Source organism: Cervus canadensis, chromosome 7, assembly GCF_019320065.1.
Source record: "Cervus canadensis isolate Bull #8, Minnesota chromosome 7, ASM1932006v1, whole genome shotgun sequence".
NCBI lineage: Eukaryota > Metazoa > Chordata > Mammalia > Artiodactyla > Cervidae > Cervus > Cervus canadensis.
Window position 1 is genome coordinate 60293835 of NC_057392.1, and position 10497 is coordinate 60304331.

Genomic DNA, 10497 nt, shown 5'->3' on the forward strand with positions numbered 1-10497 from the left:
ATGATTTACTCAAGATTGTGCAACTGTTTCAACTCTTTTGTGGTGGTCCAGAACCCACTCCAGTATGCTTGCCTGGAAAATCCCATGGATGGAGGAGCCTGGTAGGCTGCAGTCATTGGGGTCGCTAGGAGTCGGACATGACTGGGAGACTTCACTTTCACTTTTCACTTTCATGCATTGGAGAAGGAAATGGCAACCCACTCCAGTGTTCTTGCTTGAGACTCCCTGGAACGGGAGAGCCTGGTGGGCTGCCGTCTATGGGGTCGCACAGAGTCGGACACGACTGAAGCGACTTAGCAGCATAGAAATAGGATTCCAACCTACAGCTGATTTAAACTGGGATCTCTGTCCTTAATCACTATTCCACATTGTAAATTTTACATTCCCTGTGAAATTCTTTGTCTTTGTGGAGCTTTTATTATTGAGGTAAAATAAACTGAAGGAGGAAATAATTGAAGTTACAAGTGTTAAAATGTTAACAGGACTAAGTACTTGAGGAAAGTGAAAGTTTTGTGGAAGAAATGGTTGGAGTGAAAAGAGTGTTTGAGGAACTTTGTATCCACGGCAAACAGAGCCAGGAACAGGGTGGGTGGTAGATGAATACTTGATTATCTTTTCCCCTGTGGGTAACCCTGCAACAATAATTGATAACTAGTTTTATCCTGGAAAACTATCACTGAAAGTGCTGTGTAAGACAGAACAAACTCCCATCCCCACGGGTGCCTGCCAAATAAAGTAACTAGGTGCTCACGTATTTTCCAGTACAAGTGGTTCATTATTAATTTATGGTCCAGGTACTCAGTACATGCTGTTACTAATATTAGGTTTCAGCAGAGAATAATGAACAGGAGCACTGGACTGGATGTCTTAACATTTTTTAAACAATGTTTGCAGTGCTAAATTCTATTTCTAGCTTAATTGGGGTCTTTACATAAACAAGAGGAGGGCTCTGTAGAGGCTGTGGGAGGCATAATTTTCCCACAGCTTAGCAACAGGAAGGGTAAGAGTCAGCATGATTAAGACCTGGTGGAAGGTTATGCAGGTAGGGATTTCCACCCTTGGGTCTCAGCTTGTTCTCAAGTTAGACAAGAAAAGGAGAGGCCTCCTGAGTTGGATTCCAATCAGAAAGTCTGGACCGGCTCCTTGCTTTGAAACTGCATTCGTATCAATGTATGGCAAAAACCACTACAATATTGTAAAATAATTAGCCTCCAACTAATATAAATAAATGAAAAAAAAAGCAAAAAAAAAAAAAGAAAAAAGAAAAAGAAAGAAGTGAGGAGGTTTTGTTTTGGTGAGGAAATGGCCCCCTACTAGGGGCCCCCAGAACAGGGTCCACTTACTTATTAGGCATAGCGTCCATGGGTCCATGGGGCTCTTAGTGGCTCATGTAAATGTTTTCACTTGAATTCTGTTTAAAGCAAGAAGAAAAAAACAAACAACATAATGAATATAAAACGATGAATCCAACTTGGTTTATATTCATCTTTACAACAGCACAGTCATAAAGGTTAACTTTAAACATTCTCATGGAGGAAGGGAGTCAGGAGGGCTGGCCCAAAGAGGCCACGTACCAGTGGCACTGGGTGTGTGTGTGGGGGGAGGTGCTAAACATGTTGAACTATTTCATAAGACAAATTGTTCTTCTTTGCCATTATTTTCTCATTATAAATCCTATTGAAAGTGAGTCTTTGAGGGGAAAATTTAACTATATGGGTTAACAAGAACATTAATATCACCTTTCCTCTGGGTTCCCAACAGTGCCCTGCCTGACATAGAGTTAGTATTCAACAGTTGCATATAATTAAAATTGATTTAAAGAAAAATAACATTGATGTATTTATTCATCAAGTGCAATAGCTATTTATATAGTGCCAACTGTGTGTCAAATAGGTGGGGAAACAATGGAAACACTTTATGACAAATATATGGGGAAACAATGGAAACAGTGACAGACATTATTTTCTTGGTCTCCAAAATCACTGCAGATGGTGACTGCAGCCACAAAATTAAAATATGCTTTCTTCTTGGAAGAAAAGCTATGACCAACCTAGATAGCATATTAAAAAGCAGAGACATTACTTTGCCAACAAAGGTCTGTCTAATCAAAGCTATGGTTTTTCCAGTAGTCATATATTGATGTGAGAGTTGGACCATAAAGAAGGATGAATGATGAAGAATTGATGCTTTTGAACTGTGGTGTTGGAGAAGACTCTTGAGAGTCCCTTGGACTGCAAGGAGATTAAATCAGTCAATCCTAAAGGAAATCAGTCCTGAATATTCATTAGAAGGACTGATGCTGAAGATGAAGCTCCAGTACTTTGGCCACCTGTTTCGAAGAGCCAACTCATTAGAAAAGATCTGATGGTGGGAAAGATTGAAGGCAGGAGGAGAAGAGGACGACAAAGGATGTGATGGATGGATGGCATCACTGACTCAATGGACATGAGTTTGAGCGAGCTCCAGGAGATGACAAAGGACAGGCAAACGCGGTGTGCCGCATTCCATGGGGTCACAAAGAGCCAAACACAACTGAATGGCTGAACAACAACAACAACTACAGCTATGTGTCAGGTATTGACTATACTCAGTGTTAGAGATACAATGGGAAATAAGCAACGAGAAGAAACACCAAAAAAAAAAAAAATGATGTTTTCAAGGTGTAGAGGGTTAGTAAAAATAAGGTGGAAGAAATAATCCCTGATTTCAGTTTGAAAAATGTGTCAGCCTCTTAATTAACACAGATTTTCTTCTGGGACATTGAGATAGAAGTTAAGTCATAAACGCATGAAATGGAGATACAGCATTGCATTTGGTAGTTAACATTTTGAGCTACTTAAAAATAAAGGCTGTTTAATTAAAATTAAAAGGAGGTTTGATGCGAATGGCTTAGCTCACCTAACTGTGGTAATTGACCATCCAAGCAAGCTCAAGGAATTGGTGAGTGTTGTTTCTGTGAAGGGGCTAAAGTCACAGCTGGCTGTTTTCTCCTTGCTGGTGTTGGACCTGCTAGGATTTCATGTTCAATTTTGAGATTCAACTGATATTAGAAGAGGTTTTAATGGGGGCTGTCTGAATCATTGGGCTTTAAGTAAGCACCCAGGTCTGTTCAGGTCAGGTCTATTAGGTCTCATAATGAAACTTCAGCCAATATGGATCTTGCCTGGTCCATTCATGTAACAGACATTTATTGAGCTTCTGCATGTCAGGTGCTATGCCTCTTCTTCTGAAATGAACAAAACAGACTACTCACCTCCCCTCATGGGGTTTACATTCTAGTTAGAGAGTGATAGATTGAAAAAAAAAAAAAAAGACTACTGTAACTGCAGGTTTCTGTAGTCCTATTTCAGTGGATGGGCTTCCCTGGTGGCTCAGATGGTAAAGAATCTGCCTGCAATGCTGGAGATCTGGGTTTGATCCCTGGGTTGGGAAGATCCTCTGGAGAAGAGAATGGCAACCCTCTCCAGTATTCTTGCCTGGGAAATCCATGGACAGAGGATCTTTTATTTTGGCTTTTTGGTAACAGCAACCTGATTTTTTCCAACACAGGGCTTTGACGGTTTGTCAAGGTATCCAACCTTTCTCTAGCCTCAGAGTGGGCATGTGACCCAAATTTGACTAGTCAGAATCTTTTCTGGAGATTTGAGGCATGTGGCCACATGGGCATGTGGTCAGATTCTGAAGAACAGCCACCACTGATATCATGGTGTAATGAATAGCCATAATGGACTTCTCCTGAATTAAGGGTAAGTCTTGCTTTAGTTCATCAATGGTAGTTCTGACTTATTAAATTATATTGACCCTAAATTCCCTTCATCTGGTTTCCCCTTTATGGAAGTCAGTAGGGATCACTGAAAGAACAATTTAAGCATAGACTCTGGGATAATTAAGTCAGAATGGTTTAATGGAGAGAGTTTGGAAGTTGCACAGATTTGGGTCCCAAATAAAGCTTTGTCAAAGGATGGTTGTGTAACAGCAACTCTGGGGGTTATTGTAAGGTTTAAATCTAGAGAGCCTAATATGTATATGCCAACAAATGTCAGCTCTTTTCCCTCACCTATTCCTACTATACAGCCATCCTCCTGTTCCACGCTGTCTTCATCCTTACTATGTTGCCAGATGGGCAGGAAATTTAAGATAATGTGCAATAATAACTCTTGGAAAAGAGAGGAATTAGAAAAGATTGGAAGGTCGTCTAGTGAATTCTCAGCCTGCTCCTCCCCTCTTCAGATACCATAGGCTTGGAGCTCAGCATGGACAGGAAACTCAAAACCTGGCCTGGTCTATGGCTCGTGAACTCTGCCTGGCACAAACACTTCTGTTTCAGCACATCTGTGATTGCCATATCACCAGCATTTGCAGAATGGAGGATTAATTTTATTGTGCGTTGGATCAGCAGATCTGGTGACATAATATTGCACGACGAAGAAGGATTACTCACCAGTTTCTGGATGCTGCATTTTTAGAAACTAACTCCACTTAACGATAAGTGTTGGATCTAACAACTTCCCCCTTTTCCTCACTCCCACTCTCCAATCACCTCACCAACAAATATCACTTAATGCAAAAACCAGCTCTCTTGGGACCAGATGGATACAATTTTTCTTCAGGATAAAATTCTGGATATTCTCCCAAAATAAAGGTTTTTATTATACTTCTCCAGTTATTAAAAACAGATGTGTCATATTTATAATGATGGCTCCAAGCACTTTTTTCTCCTCTGGGTTTATGGAAAACAATTTGTGTAGGGTAAAATAATATAGCATTTGTGAGTCATTTCTAAGAGGAAAAAAATAGGAAAATTATATAGTCTGCAAGCCAGACAGGGCTCATGGTCATAAGGCAATATGGCTACATCACAGGGCAAACAAAGAGGAGACATTGTTTCTGTTCTTGTCAGATACCCACTCAGGGTCTTGACTTATCATCTTTTCACTGCAACCTCCATTTGCAGAAAAGGAAACTCAGAGATAGGGTCTTATCCAGGTCTAATTTACTTGCCACTGAGCCAGTACTATTTTCCTTATCTGGTGTTTTTTCTCCATGTGTTTTAAAAAGTTCTGTTAGGCCACCATAGAGCCTGTTGGTCCTTCGGGTAGCATACCTTAAAAATTATTTCTTCCTTTCTCTATAGCCTCAGCCTTGTTCACTGTTGTCATTTCTACTTGCAATGGTTTACCATTGCAACCAACAAATATTACTTATTGCAAAAACCAGCTCTCTTGGGACCAAATGGATTTATCAGTTGTTGGACTCCTGTGTCTCAGTTGGCTATGGAGTATGGAATGAGTAGGGCACTGTGAGTGGATGTAAAAAGTGAATGTGTGTGTATATATGTATGTGTTGGGGGAGAGTCCTTTGAAAGTAAAAGTTGCTCAGTTGTCTGACTCTTGGCGACCCTGTGGACCATACATCCCATGGAATTCTCCAGGCCAGAATACTGGAGTGGGTAGTCTTTCCCTTCTCCAGGGGATTTTCCCAACCCATGGATTGAACCCAGGTTTCCTGCATTGCAGGCAGATTCTTTACCAACTGAGCCACCAAAGAAGCCCAAGAACACTGGTGTGGGTTGCCTAGCCCCTCCAGCAGACCCTCCTGACCCAGGAATTGAACCGTGGTCTCCTGAACTGCAGGCGGCTTCTTTACCAGCTGAGCTACCAGGGAAGCCCTGGTATTATGGGCTTATTGCATGCCAGGTATTGCTCTGACTTAGCTCTTAGAGTTTGTTACATTTAATTTTCACAGTAGCTGTATGAGGTAGGAGTTCGGACAGGACCTGTATTTAAACCCTGCTTTACCATTTATTTGTAGAAATATGTAAGCTTGGAGGTAGGCAGTATCCATATGTGTATGGTTCAAAAAACTGTCTTATCTCCTATATAGCTAAGGAAATGTTAAAAAATTAAAAAAAGTATTCTGTTAATTTTTCTTATATTTGAAGCTCCGATCACCAAACTAAATATATGCCATATTCATTTTTCAACAGCACAAAGTACAAAGAAAGTGATCAGAAATATACAAACAACTCTCATTTAGTCAATGCAAGCAGCAGACAGTAAAATATAATGGTCTACTTACTCCACTGTGCTTAAAAGCCAACCCTTAGTGCAATTTGTTCTCTGATCAGATAGCACAGTTTCTCCCATAACCTTGAGGTCCAAATCTCACTGCCCTTTACTGTGAAATTATCTGCCCTTTGACATTTTGGAGAGCCTGGAATCCACATCTTCTAAAAGTCTTCCCTAAGCTCTCCACTCTTGTGTACAGTCAATGACTGATTGTCTCTATTCTGTGACCATGGCAGACACAGAGAAATACCTCACTCACTTTAGCAAAGCTTATCCTAATTGGAACTATAATCAAAGGTAACTGGAATGCTCCAGAAACTTACCTGGAGACCTGAATTTGGTGTCTTTTGAAGTTTTGGTAAAATAAGTGGTACCTTCTTTGTGCTTGTATTTTCTTTCCTTCCAAAGCGGGAATGAGGAAGGAAAAAACCTGAAAGGAAAGCTAAAGCATCTCTTTTTGCAAACCTTCCCTTCTCTCTTTCTCTGTAGCAGAAAGTGACACGGGGCTGCTGGCTGGTTCAGGGGGTTATGCACATAAAGTCCTTGTCACCTGTGCTATTTAAAGTGGAATGGAAAAGTGCAGTTGAAAACATCCCAGAAGAAATGTTCTTTCCTAGGGCAGCCAGGGTCCTTTTCATCTTCACCTGAAGGCAGCCCTCACCCAATTTAATGCATCATTTGGTTCGACATTAGTGAAAAAATCCTCCCCAGGCCTGCTGTTAGTGACCCCAGGGCTCCGCAAAAAGACTGAGCAGGAGGGTTACTGGTTCTCACTTCCCCATTCAGAACCCTCCGTAAGGGAAACTTCAAAAATGGACATGGAGCCAAATGAGGAGGTTGAAGGGTGCAAGCCTTAAATGACAGGCAAGTGCTTTCTCTAAAGTTTCCCAGTCCCAGGAGATAGGAGGAGTACTGGATATCTAAATTTGTAGATATGTAGGAAGGAGAGAAAGAAGGAAGAAAGGAAAAGAAGAGAGAACCCTTTATATCAAGGCACTGTATCAGGATTTTGGCATTGTGTCAACTAATCATCATAATGCTATTTATATTTTCACTATTCAATCTCAATTTTGCAGGTGAGAAAACATACGTCCAGGCGTTGTGTAATTTCTCTAATGATGTTGAAGTAAGGAGCGGAAATAAGATTTGAACCTAGGTTATCTTTCCCATCAATCTTTCCCCTCATCCCTTTCAGGTGATCTGGAGTTTACCATTGACTCGCCAAGAGTTCAGTTACGTGCGGGGCCTTGTGCCCTCCCAACTGGGGAGAACTCAAGGCAAGGCCCGTTAATGTCTTGCCTTCAGAGCTGGGCAGGAGAGAAGCCACTTGTGCCTATCAGGAGGACTGTCTCAGGGTACAGCTGTTGCACCTAGTCCATGTCCCTATCTTGGGGGCACATATCAGCCATAATATTGTGCCCACAATTCACTGTGAGTCAAAAGACCATCAGAAATTTCTGTTTCTTTTTTTTTTCTCTCTGTTTCTAAATTTGAAAAAGGAATCTTTGGATGAGAAGACTTCTAGTTATTCCTTCTGTTGAGCTAAATAGTATATTCATGTCTTCTACAAATGTGTCCTAAAATTATTTTAATATTTAATGGCTTTGTGCATTAGTCATGTTTTTTCTTGCTTAGATTAAATAGCTATGGAATTTCATGACATCATTTGATTGGTCTACCATGACTTGAACGAAGAGTTCTGTCTCTTTTCAACTTATATTCCTGTCCAGTGTTTGTGTGGTTCACTACAACAAGATGTAGTTGAATGTTCTCTGCCAATTTTGTGTAAAATATCTGTGTGCCAAAATATTTCTTGTCTCCTATTCTATAGTTTTGAATACATTGTTTGAAAGTTTATTGTGTTTTGTTGTTTAAGAAAATATTGACAGAACTGGCTATCTTCTAGGAAAAGAAGAGAGCTTCAATGTGTGTAAGAGACACTTGCAGGGAGATTCAGTGTGACTGGGTTTTTTGTAATAATGGCATTTTAATATCATGATAAGCAAGGCTCTACCTTATTAAAGCTTTAGTGATAATTGTTGAAATGACACTATCTTTTTCATTATTTAAATAGTATCTAAGAATTTTGAGTTACCTCACCCTGGTCAAATGACATTTCCATTATTTATTAGCTGTATATTTTTGGACAGGTTACATGTGTTCCCTAAGTCTCATATTTCTCATCTGTAAAATGGGGCAATGATACCTGCTTATCAAGATTTGGGGGAGAGGTAAGGGTTAAATGAAGTAAACTGACTAGCATAAGCACCTGGTATATGACAGACATTCATTAGATGGAATTATTAATATAAGTCCCATAGAGCAGTGCTCATTTTTAAGTGTTTTGACTAGCTGGGACTGGTGATATTATTCTAAAATGAAAACTCTCAAAACTACAAAAGGCCACCAGTCATAATGTACAAATATTTTTAGCATGGAAGTGTTTGGAAATGGAAACCAGCCAACCAATTGATCTGATAATTCTAATAGAAATGGGAATACATGAAGATAGTTATAGTAAATCTTTACATAAAAACAAACCCCTAGATACAATGCAGAGCTATGATAAGCATCAGTATTGGTATTAAGACATGCTTCATGTTTTCATTAGTAATTAACTATGATTAACTCAGGAGAAGGAAATGGCTACCCACCCCAGTATTCTTGCTTGGAAAATCCCACGGACAGAGGAGCCTGGTGGGCTTTTCATTCTGTGGGGTCACAAAGAGTCAGACACACTGAGCAACTAAGCACATGATTAACACAAGAAAGTAAACAAGAATACACAGTAGTATAATTTCCTTACTCATCACCAAAAGAATGTGTGCATGTCATATTTAAAGAACTTTCCTGATAAAACTCATTCTAGATATAATTGGTATATATATATATATAGTCTGTGTTTTACCAAAGCCATGCAATATAAAAAGTATTTAATAAAGGAAGTTATTTTTATCTTAAAAAGGAAACTAAATACTTGCATGTAAAACAACATGTTATAACCCATTAGATGTGTGTTATATATCCATTTTATCTAAGCTTTTTAAAAGAGTATTTATGTTTTCAACTCCTATTATGTCTTTAGGTAATGAATTCTCTGAGCAGTTACCTAGTGAGTTGGATGAAAGTTTCACACTCAAATATGTACTTACTTGGTGAGTGACAAAGACATCTTAAGCTCACTTTCTTTTCTGGCAAATATGAGTTTGAGGTGCCTACCCAGAAACACCAAGCTCATAGAAAGTTTGTGAAAGTCAAATGAGATTGTGGCTATTAAAGAATTCTATGGATGGAGCACACTACAGATGGAAGAAATTTACTTAGGTTGTTGTCATTCTGGGTAAAATAAATTTTCTCATTCAGTTCAGTTCAGTTGCTCAGTCGTGTCTGACTCTTTGCGACCCCATGAACCGCAGCATCCCAGGCCTCCCTGTCCATCACCAACTCACGGGGTCTACCCAAACCCATGTCCATCGAGTCGGTGATGCCATCCAGCCATCTCATCCCCTGTTGTCCCCTTCTCCTCCTGCCCAATCTTTCCCAGCATCAGGGTCTTTTCAAATGAATCAGCTCTTTGCATCAGGTGGAGTTTCAGCTTCAACATCAGTCCTTCCAATGAACACCCAGGACTGATCTCCTTTAGGATGGACTGGTTGGATCTCCTTGCAGTCCAAGGGACCCTCAAGAGTCTTCTCCAACACCACAGTTCAAAAGAATCAATTCGTGCTCGCTTCGGCAGCACATATACTAAAATTGGAACGATACAGAGAAGATTAGCATGGCCCCTGCACAAGGATGACACGAAAATTCGTGAAGCGTTCCATATTTTTTCCAAAAGTCTACAAGCAATAAATGCTGGAGAGGGTGTGGAGAAAAGGGAACCCTCTTACACTGTTGGTGGGAATGCAAACTAGTACAGCCACTATGGAAAACAGTGTGGAGATTTCTTAAAAAACTGGAAATAGAACTGCCATATGACCCAGCAATACCACTCTTGGGCATACACACTGAGGAAACCAGATCTGAAAGAGACACGTGCACCCCAATGTTCATCACAGCACTGTTTATAATAGCCAGGACATGGAAGCAACCTAGATGCCCATCAGCAGATGAATGGATAAGGAAGCTGTGGTACATATACACCATGGAATATTACTCAGCCATTAAAAAGAATTCATTTGAATCAGTTCTAATGAGATGGATGAAACTGGAGCCCATTATACAGAGTGAAGTAAGCCAGAAAGATAAAGATCATTACAGCATACTAACACATATATATGGAATTTAGAAAGATGGTAATGATAACCCTATATGCAAAACAGAAAAAGAGACACAGATGTACAGAACAGACTTTTGGACTCTGTGGGAGAAGGCGAGGGTGGGATGTTTCGAGAGAACAGCATGTATATTATCTATGGTGAAACAGACC

At 40.0% G+C, this 10497-nt stretch overlaps 1 non-coding gene across 1 annotated transcript; it reads left to right on the forward strand.

The window, feature by feature from the left end:
* The first annotated feature begins 9791 nt into the window (after positions 1–9791).
* LOC122445712 lies at positions 9792–9898 on the forward strand. Its single transcript, XR_006270656.1, has one exon. It is a non-coding gene; the product is annotated as a U6 spliceosomal RNA (small nuclear RNA).
* Positions 9899–10497: the final 599 nt, after the last annotated feature.